This window comes from Eptatretus burgeri, chromosome 5 (genome assembly GCF_056783735.1).
Source record: "Eptatretus burgeri isolate ZD-2024b chromosome 5, Ebu_testis_v1, whole genome shotgun sequence".
NCBI lineage: Eukaryota > Metazoa > Chordata > Myxini > Myxiniformes > Myxinidae > Eptatretus > Eptatretus burgeri.
This window is the reverse complement of record NC_140965.1, coordinates 11,918,526-11,928,525: the sequence shown is the minus strand read 5'-3', so window position 1 is coordinate 11,928,525 and position 10,000 is coordinate 11,918,526. Positions and strand designations below refer to the sequence as shown.

The 10,000-nt window shown below is 44.2% G+C and overlaps 1 protein-coding gene across 5 annotated transcripts in view; it reads right to left on the bottom strand.

Moving 5' to 3' along the window:
* Positions 1-10,000, bottom strand: part of LOC147025852 (myotubularin-related protein 13-like) — a 115,142-nt gene that overhangs the window by 1,653 nt on the left and 103,489 nt on the right. The window lies entirely within an intron of this gene.

Below are 10,000 nucleotides of genomic sequence, written 5' to 3'. Positions count from 1 at the left end.
CGTAGTTTTAGTAATTTTGCTGTGCGGAGTTAAAGGGCTAGCCCATATTTATGTACAACTAAAATGGACACCAGTTTTCCAGTCAGCCTTCTTTGAGCAGATCAAAAAATAAACTGAGGGGAACGTGTACACCTTCACGTACTGTGCGTGTGCCAAGTTTGAACAAATTCGGACCATGCATGTCTGAGAAATGGTTGGGGACACATTTCAAGTAACAAAATGGCCACCAGTCAGCCAACTTGGATCTGATCTCAAAAAAACAATGGCGAGCATATGTAAGCCATCTTTCATCGTCTGTGAGCCAAATTTGAACAACGTATACGCATGTCCGAGAAATAGTTGGATGTGTTCAACATCAGGTTTTTTACAACTAAAATGGCTGCCAGTCGGCCATCTTGGATCTGACGTCAAAAAAGCAACGAGGTGCTTATGTAATCCATCATTCATTTTCTGTTTGCCAAGTTTGAAGACCCTCTCACAGACATCATAATCACCACCCATCCAAACCCAAACTACCTGCCGGTCCTGCCAATATCCATGTTCCCTCTATCCAGGATGTTTTGAGGTACCTATTCCAATTCCCGTTTAAGCATATTCTACTCTTTCTGTTGCCATACCTTTCCAGCTAGACCATTCCATGTATGAATCACTCCGAGTGAAAGATCCCAAGACTGTGGCACCTGGTCCTATCCCTATCCCTCCTGCATTTTCTCCTGTTTATACCTTTCATCATATTAAACATTGATTCGAAGGAATTGCTCTCTAATTACCCTGCGCTTGCGAAGCGAAAAGCAGGGTTAGGCATTCGGTTGCGTACGTGTCTGCATTTTTAAAGTTCACTTTCTCGGCAACCGCTGGTCCGATTGACATGAAATTTTACCATAGGAGTGCCTCCGCCTGTATAATTATTTTATTCACAATTATGACGTCATATGTCACATGGTACGGGCATCATCTTCGAAAAAACGTTACACCTCTATCTCCCAAACCGCTCAATGGAAAAATTGAAACATGGCTCTGTCAAATACTCCCAATGGGGAATAAGATTTGTTGATGATGATGTCATTGGTGCCTTCATTATGACATCATAATTCGACAAGTACAATGCCTAATCTGATCAGTATGACAAACAAATTTCCTCTGCAACTGTTAGTCCGATGGACACAACATTTTCAGAATATGAGCAGCTCCTCCTATAGAATTATTTTTAATGATAACTATGATGTCGCTGGTCACGTAGTGCAGGCGCCATCTTGGAAAAAAACAAAAAATAATTGCACCTCTACATCTCCGAAACCGCTCCATTGTAAAAATTGAAACATGGCAAATTGTCAAGTACTTCCCTTGGGGAATAAGATATGTTAATTATGACATCATAATTTGACAAGTACAACGCTTGATTCGATCAGTATGAATTTTATTTCTCTGCAATTCTTCGTCTGATTGACACGAAATTTTCACCATAGGAGCGTCTCCTCCTGTAAGATATTTCAATGATAATCATGATGTCATAGATCATGTGGTACAGGTGTTATCTTGGAAAAACTTTGCACCTCCATATCTCTGAAACCACTCCATGGAAAAAATTGAGACCGAGCTCATTGTCAACTACTCGCCATGGGGAATAAGACATGTTAATGATGATATCATCGGTGCCTTCGTTATGACGTCATAATTCGACAAGTACAACACTTTTTTTTTGTATACATTGTCGAGGCTCGTATGAGAGCGAGCACACAACGTATAACAAGGGAGGCAGGAGACAAGAGGGGCAGGAGACGAAGGACAAAATAGTGGGGAACAGAAACATTAGATCTGTGGAAGGGAGAGGGATGGGGCGGGGAACATGGGATACACAAGATGGACACTACAGGAACTTTCAGGAAGGAAAGCAGGGAATTTGAAGGAGGTGGGGTTGGGGTGGATTTACGGGAGTAGAAAAGATCATGGTTTTGGATGGGTGAAGATAAGAGGTGGTGGTGAACAGCTGTTTTGAAGGCCTGGAGGGAAGAATATTCCTGATGTTGGCTAAATAGTTGGAGTGGTGGGTTTGGGATCGCAGGATCCTGAGTTCAAATCCCCCTTGGCTGTTGAATTAATACCAGGTGGGGTTAACTCTGCCTGTTATCCTTCCGAGGTTGGCAAAATGAGTACCAGCCTGCTGGTATCCTGTGTCAGAGTGGCAACCTGTCCAGGATTGTTCCCAATAGCCAAGGAAACTGCTTAGGCAGCACCAATGCTCTGCACAGAGTATAATCCCAATGGATGGAATGGATGGAGGGAAGAATGGGATTGAAAAGAGTGCAGAAGTTTATTCCAAAGGCGGGAAGAAAGAGGAATGAAAGAGTGAAGGTGAGCAGTGATTTGTGATTTTGGTATTTTTACCAGAAGAGGGTCGCTGGCGGACCTTGAGCGCTCTGTGGAAATATGTGGGGGGGGGACATATCGCAGACAGAGCAGGGGGGGGGGTGCGGCGATACCGGAGAGGAGACGGAAGAAGACAAAAAGACCACCGACCTGCCTGTAGTGAGAGAGTGAGATCCCCAAAGACCCAGCCTCACCGCGGGAGATGTCAATGATCCTAAATGCCTTGGTTTCCACAGGGTGAAGCCAAGAAAGGTGAGAGGCAGGAGCACCAGCCCAGGGGAAAGAGCAGTGCTCCATCAGGCTGCGGACGAAAGCTTTGTATGTGGTCAGGAGTTCAGATGGGCTGAGGAAGAACTTTGCACGACAGAGAATTCCCAATCGGCGACTGGCTTTGGAGGCCAGGTTTGAAAAGTAAACATATCTTATCTTATTTATCTTTTGTAAACACTTATAAATGAAAACACTTATCCGGTTTTTCTGCATTTTTTTTCTCAGCAACTATTGGACTGATGGACACTAATTTTTCACCATAGAAGTGCCTCCTGTATAATATTTTAATGATAATCATGATGTCATAGGTCATGTGATGTAGGCGCCATCTTGGAAAAAATGAAAAACGTTGAACCTCCATATCTCTAAAACCGTTGACTGCGCAGGGTAATTATTCTACGAATACTATCGAGTTGTAAATAGCAACCAATTCTTCAATTATTTAATACAAAAATCATATTGTGAAGCTTCAGACAGAGAGATGCTGGCACAAGGTTCTCTCAGATTTTTTTTTATAATCAAGGAATAAAAAGTAATTTAGAAAGTCGAAAGAAGGGAGAATGAGAACATATATATATATATATATATATATATATATATATATATATATATATATATATATATAAATATATATATATATATATATATATATACATATACATATTGTTGTGGTTACCAAATTCGCAAACCACCATTCAGGTCGATTAGGTGAGGTATCTCGGTAAGTGCATGTGTAGTTAGGCCCAAACCCGTTGTCTAGTGGGAATACATGTCATTTATGCGTGCTGCGACTCTTCAGGATAGCCGTTTTTCTTTTACTATCTTTATTTTGGACCAACCGCCATGATTACCACCACAACCACAACATCAACCACCAACCACAACGCCGCTTCACCACAACCGCCACGACCTTCCCGTCACACCTCGCAACCGTAGCATCGCCACCGTTCTTGCCCCGCTGTGGGTACCGGTGTTGGACTCGTGCAGAGCGCGCGTCGAACAGCGTGTACAAAATCACGGATTTTGTGCTTCAAAAACGGATCAAAAACGACACACGCCCACTTTTTGCCGTCCAATCGGTGAGCGAGGGGCGATTTGGCCCCGCCTCCAGGACGATCGATATATGCAAATTTGTGGATCAAAAAGCCTTCACGCCCACTTTTTCTCGGGCCAATGGGGAGCGAGGTGAAAGGTCAAAGGGAGGGGGTCAAAGGCGAAGCTACGGGGGGATAAAAGGACCGTGTTCGTCAGTCAGAGTCGGTCGGAGAGTCCAACGAGGAGAGTCCAAAGAAGAGTCCAGGGTCGGAGAGTCCAACGAGGAGAGTCCAAAGAAGAGTCCAGAGTTGGAGAGTCCAGAGGCGGAGAGTAGGAGAGTCGGAAGCAGAGGGTCAAGACTTCGCGGGCGGTGGAGCTGCTCGTCGTGTGCGGAACGGAGGGGACGGAGCTGTGGAAAGGCGGCGACACCAGACGAGGGGGTGCTCGCGTCGTGCAGGAAGCTGCACCCGAGGGAGGCCGACAGCGCGACCTGGCCGAGGTGGAGACGCTCGTCGCACATAATAAAGATCCTCTATACCCCGAGCATCAGCAACCCCCTCCTGTTTCCCCCCGCGCTGAGATAGTGCGACCAAGGGGGCCCCTTTCCCACCCCCTGCCAGACACTGTCCGCGAGGTCCGCGGAGTTGGGGCGCCATCGCCGCTCCGCGTCTCATCACCAGACGGGTAGGCGCGACCCGGTCTCGGCCTCAGGCCCGCCTCATTCTTGGGGGTATTCTTTTCCTTGGTTTTGGGTATGTGTTGTCGGCGCCGTCTGTGAAGTAGAATTGTATAAGTGTTGCCGTGTGCTCGGTAGTCGGTATTAGCTCTGCATTGTCTTCGCTTTTATATTTGCTTTTTGTGTAAATGGAATTGTGTTTTCTTTTTTTTGTGTGCTTTTGGTGGAATTGAATATGTGTGCTTCCCGTGTGCCGCGAATAAATGTGCTTTGTGTTGAACTGTCTCCCGCTTCGCTTCGTCTTTTCCTCCATTGAATCCCCATCTTGCTTCACGTAAAGGGTTGGTAGTGGGCTGAATACGCCCGATAATTAATCGAACCGTCGAGGTCGACGATAACACCGCTCGGTTATTCTGATAGTACGGAACGGGTCGCTTAAGTGGCCCGTGTCCAAAGTCGACCTGCGGCGAGGTGCGATCGCCCGGTCTACCCTCCGCGTGGGTACTTAGGTAGGTCGAATTCGGCGAGCAACCCTATCCCACGCGGGGGCTGATTGGCTCGATCGCGGTGAGACCGAAAGGTCCACCCGTGACTGGTTCCCAGCGTTAGTCCGAGAGGGTCACGACTGGATTGTCCGTCCGGTGGGCGACGTGCCGCGATTCGAGTTACGTGGCCGTCAGCACGCCGGCGGGCGCGGAATCCGCAACAATATAAATATATATACATATAAATATATATACATATATATATATACACACACACACACATAAATATACACACATATAATATATATACATATATATATACACACACACACACACACACATAAATATACACACATATAATATATATACATACACACATATAATGTATATATATACATATATATACACACACACACACACACACACACACACACACACACACACACACACACACACACACACACACACACACACACACACACACACACACACACACACACACACACACACACACACACACATATATATATATATATATATATATATACATATATACAAGCCAGTAGGCGGATATGGGTAGTCGAATACCCAATAGAACCTGACGCGATGGGCCCGTTCGATGGGGAATGACCCGAGGATTAAGCACAAGAAAATTCATGATTCTAGCTTCAAGGGTTAATGCTGCAGATTATTTTTTCGTTAAAATACCCCCACGTTGAGGTTTTTCAGCCGTTGCTAGGCAACGGAGGGGTCCTTAGCAACGGTTCTTTCTCATACATAACTAGGACATACCATGAACCGACCATACCAGTTTCATGTATATCCGACTCATAGTCTCTGAGATATAACGAACTTCATTTTTTTATTGTTTTCGACCAGGGTTCATTCAAAGTCTATCTTCTCCGATAGTTTTCTTAGGATCCGGCTGGAAATTTTTGACAATATGGCTGAATGTACTGCCCACAGTCGCTCGTGGCCCGATATTTGATTTTCGAAAAATTAATTTTTTTATGATTTTTCAAAAATTTCAAAGTCTTGTTGCTAGGCAACGGTGGTGTCCATAGCAACGGTTCTCATTTGCACACGACTAGGTCATGGTATGAACCTACCAACTAAGTTTCATCGAAATCGCCATTGTATTAACTGAAATCGCCATTTTAAATACTGATAATAAGGGTAGAACAAATTTAAAAAAAAAAAAAAATTATTTTATTTTTTTCCGACCAGATCGACTACCCAATATATATATATGCTATATATATATACTACCCAATATATATATATATATATATATATATATATATATATATATATATATATATATATATATATATATATATATATATATATATATATATATATATATATATATACTTGGTGAATGCACCTGGCGCTGCCCGGGTTCTTTTTGAATGAATTTAATCTTCTATACATATGTCTGACGCGAGCACAGCATCAGTTCCCTATTGGGTCATGGCAGTCATAGGCTAAGGGGGTTGGTGTCATCGGCTAAGGGGGGAAACACACCCCCTCCCCCCCAGCCGAGGGGCCTTGCCACATTGCCTATAACCTTCCCGGGGCCAATCCCGACATTTTTTGTTTCAGTGGTTAGCTCCTATCTTTCACCTTTCAATAGATTAGCGCTTGCAGACAAACGAACAAACAGACAAACAAAAACTTAAAATCATATGTTAGATATATTGTATATGGCATTGGCCCCATGTCAATCGGCTGAACTTGAAAAATTAACGTTACGAAATCAGGTGATGGCGTCATAATTCGGAAACCGGAAGTCAGAAGTACAATTATTTTACATCGGGACACTCCTGGGTACATGTTCTGTCAGCATGTGAAGTTTGGTGAGGATCAGTCCAGTACTTTTCATGTGCATAGGTCACAGACAAACACACTATCAACTATATATATATATATATACACCGTATTACCCCGCTTATCCGCCAAGTTGGGGCAAGGGCATTTTTGGCGGATAAGCGGGGGTGGCGGATAAGCGAGGGTACACGCGAGATGATCTGGAGGGGTGCAAGGGGTGTCAGGGAAGGCTCGTAGGGGCCTAAGAATCTCATTCCCTACTCACTAGAACGAAACCAAACAAATGGAACAACATACACCATATTTTCATAAATTATTCACGTTTTTATTGCTGCCCATACAGTACATGTGTGTTATGGGGCCATTACAGGACCCCAACAGGATGGAAGAAATCAGTAATTTCCTTTTGTTCAGAAAAAGAGATTACAAGTTCATTCAGGCGCATCCTGAGTTTTGAAATGGCAGTAATATCCTCCTCATTTGTATTACGGTTGCTCTCTATGTACCTCGTGACTTGTTCCAAGGCGCGCTTCGCTTCCAATGCGCTCGGAAAGGTGGCGACTTCTTCAGGCGCATCCAGTTCCTCGGTATCCTCGTCATGAATGGTAGTCACAAGATCGACGATTTCATCATCTGTAAGAACCTCGGTTGGTTCTTGATGATCATCGACATGATCGAATTCTTCTGGTGTCATCAGCACGGCTCTATCTCTGTTGAAATGTTCAGCGATCTGTTCAAAAATGTTCCTCGGATACGTAGTGCTGGTGGTGGTCGAAGAAGAGGACGTTGTCGCAGGATCGAACCAATTGTCCAGGGTGATGCCAGTGTGTTTGAAACAGTTCTTGATGGTTTCGCGTTTCACTTCATCCCAAGCTATCTTGGAGAAGCGAATAGCGTCGCTCAGTTCCAGCTTCGGTTCTCGATTTTTGTCAATCGCATCCACCAAATGCTGTAGTTGACATCTTCGATAATGTTGCTTGAAATTGTTTATGACACCGGCATCCATGGGCTGGAGATGCGACGTCGTGTTAGGCGGCAGGAAATGCACTTTCGTATTGGTAAGACTAACTTGGCCCTCCTTGTTCTCGAGCAGAATATGAGATGCCACATTATCCAGCAACATCAGCACATGGCGGTTCGCTATTCGCATTTTCATATCAAAATCGCGCAGCCAATCGTGGAACACTAAGCTGGTCATCCACGACTTTTTGTTGTTGCGGTAATCGCAAAACAAGTCATGCTTGAATCCCTTGAAGCACCTGGGATTAGCACTTTTCCCGATGACTAGTAAACGGGACTTATCACTACCGTCAGTGTTTCTGCAAACAGCGAGTGATACTCGAGCTTTTGCGTTCTTAGTTCCCCTCGAATACTCCCCCGTAGTGAGAGATCGGTCAGACAGCATTTGGTAGAAAAGGCCCGTTTCATCCATGTTGTAGACATCACGAGGCTGGTAATCTTTCAGCACACCCTTTGCCTGTGTTCTACCAGCACTCACTAAATCCTGGGACACACGAGCACTTTCACCGCATAACTTCCGACATTATATACCATAGCGCATTTTGAAGCGATTCATCCAACCATTCGAGTAATGGAAGTCGACAATTTCCAGCTTACCTCCAAAAAAACATGGCTTTCGTCCTCAGTATAGCTTCAGTTAGTGGAATGGTTTTAGCACGTGCTGAGCTAAACCAAAGAAAGAGCGCTTGTTCCATATTCGAATGTTTGCCACCGACTTGTCGCATCATAGACATGTCCAGCGATTTGTTCAGCCATCAGTCTGACTGTTTTATCACGTCACCGATTGTCCTCCTCTTCACGGGCTTTCCCCATTTCGCTGCAAAGAAATTGGCAACGTCTTGTTGAGATTTTGATGGAAAACTCTTAGAGGCATCACAGATTTCTCTCTTCTCTTTCACCGTCAATCACTGACGGTCCCTTTTCCTCTCTACAGGAGCCATGCTGTTTCAAACTTTTTTTAGAAACCACTAATCCAATAAGCACTGTTAGATCCACAATACACACTGGAGATGGCGCTGCAAATGCCACAAAAGCATAAACAAAATTAGATTTCACAATACTCTACCGGATGTGTACTGCCACAGGCTCATTAGTACATTTCTCCATGGAAGCGAGAAATTTCCTGATGACTCATCACTGGCGGATGTCACGGGCGGATAAGTGGGGTAATTTTGCAGGGATTTCCATTACTGTGTACGTCGGGCAGACCTGGCGGATGGCGGATAGCGGGGTGGAGGAAGAGCGGGGGAATTTGCTAAGCTTTTAGCTCAGATGTTCGGTTCCTGAGCAAATGACGGCAGATAGCGAGGGTGGTGGATAAGAGGGGGGCGGATAAGCGGGATAATACTGTAAATATACTGTGTGTGTGTATACACACACACACACACACACACACACACACACACACACACACACACACACACACACACACACACACACACACACACACACACACACACACACACACACACACACACGGCGCCGCGAGGAAGAATGATGTAAGGGCCACATCGGCCATTTTGGAGTTAATGCCATGTAGCACTATTTTAACCCTTCCCCTATCATTCGAGCCTATCATCATATCATTAAAAAAATGTCGCTTACATCTCTCCTCCTCGCCGGGCCTCATATATATATATATATATATATATATATATATATATATATATATATATATATATATGTATATATAAACATACAGTGGGGAGAACAAGTATTTGATACACTGCCGATTTTGCAGGTTTTCCCACTTACAAAACATGTAGAGGTCTGTAATTTTTATCATAGGTACACTTCAACTGTGAAAGACGGAATCTAAAACAAAAATCCTGAAAATCACATTCTATGATTTTTAAATAATTCATTTGCATTTTATTGCATGAAATAAGTATTTGATCACCTACCAACCAGTAAGAATTCTGGCTCTCACAGACCTGTTAGTTTTGTCTTTAAGAAGCCCTCCCATTCTCCACTCATTACCTGTATTACCTGCACCTGTTTGAACTCGTTATCTGCATAAAAGACAGCTGTCCACACTCAATCAATCAGACGCTAACCTCTCCACAATGGGCAAGACCAGAGAGCTGTCTAAGGACATCAGGGACAAAATTGTAGACTTCCACAAGGCTGGGATGGACTACAGGACAATAGGCAAGCAGCTTGGTGAGAAGTCAACAACTGTTGGCACAATTATTAGAAAATGGAAGAAGTTCAAGATAACAGTCAATCTCTCTTGGTCTGGGGCTCCATGCAAGATCTCACCTCATGGAGCCTCAATAATCATGAGAAAGGTGAGGGATCAGCCCAGAACAACACG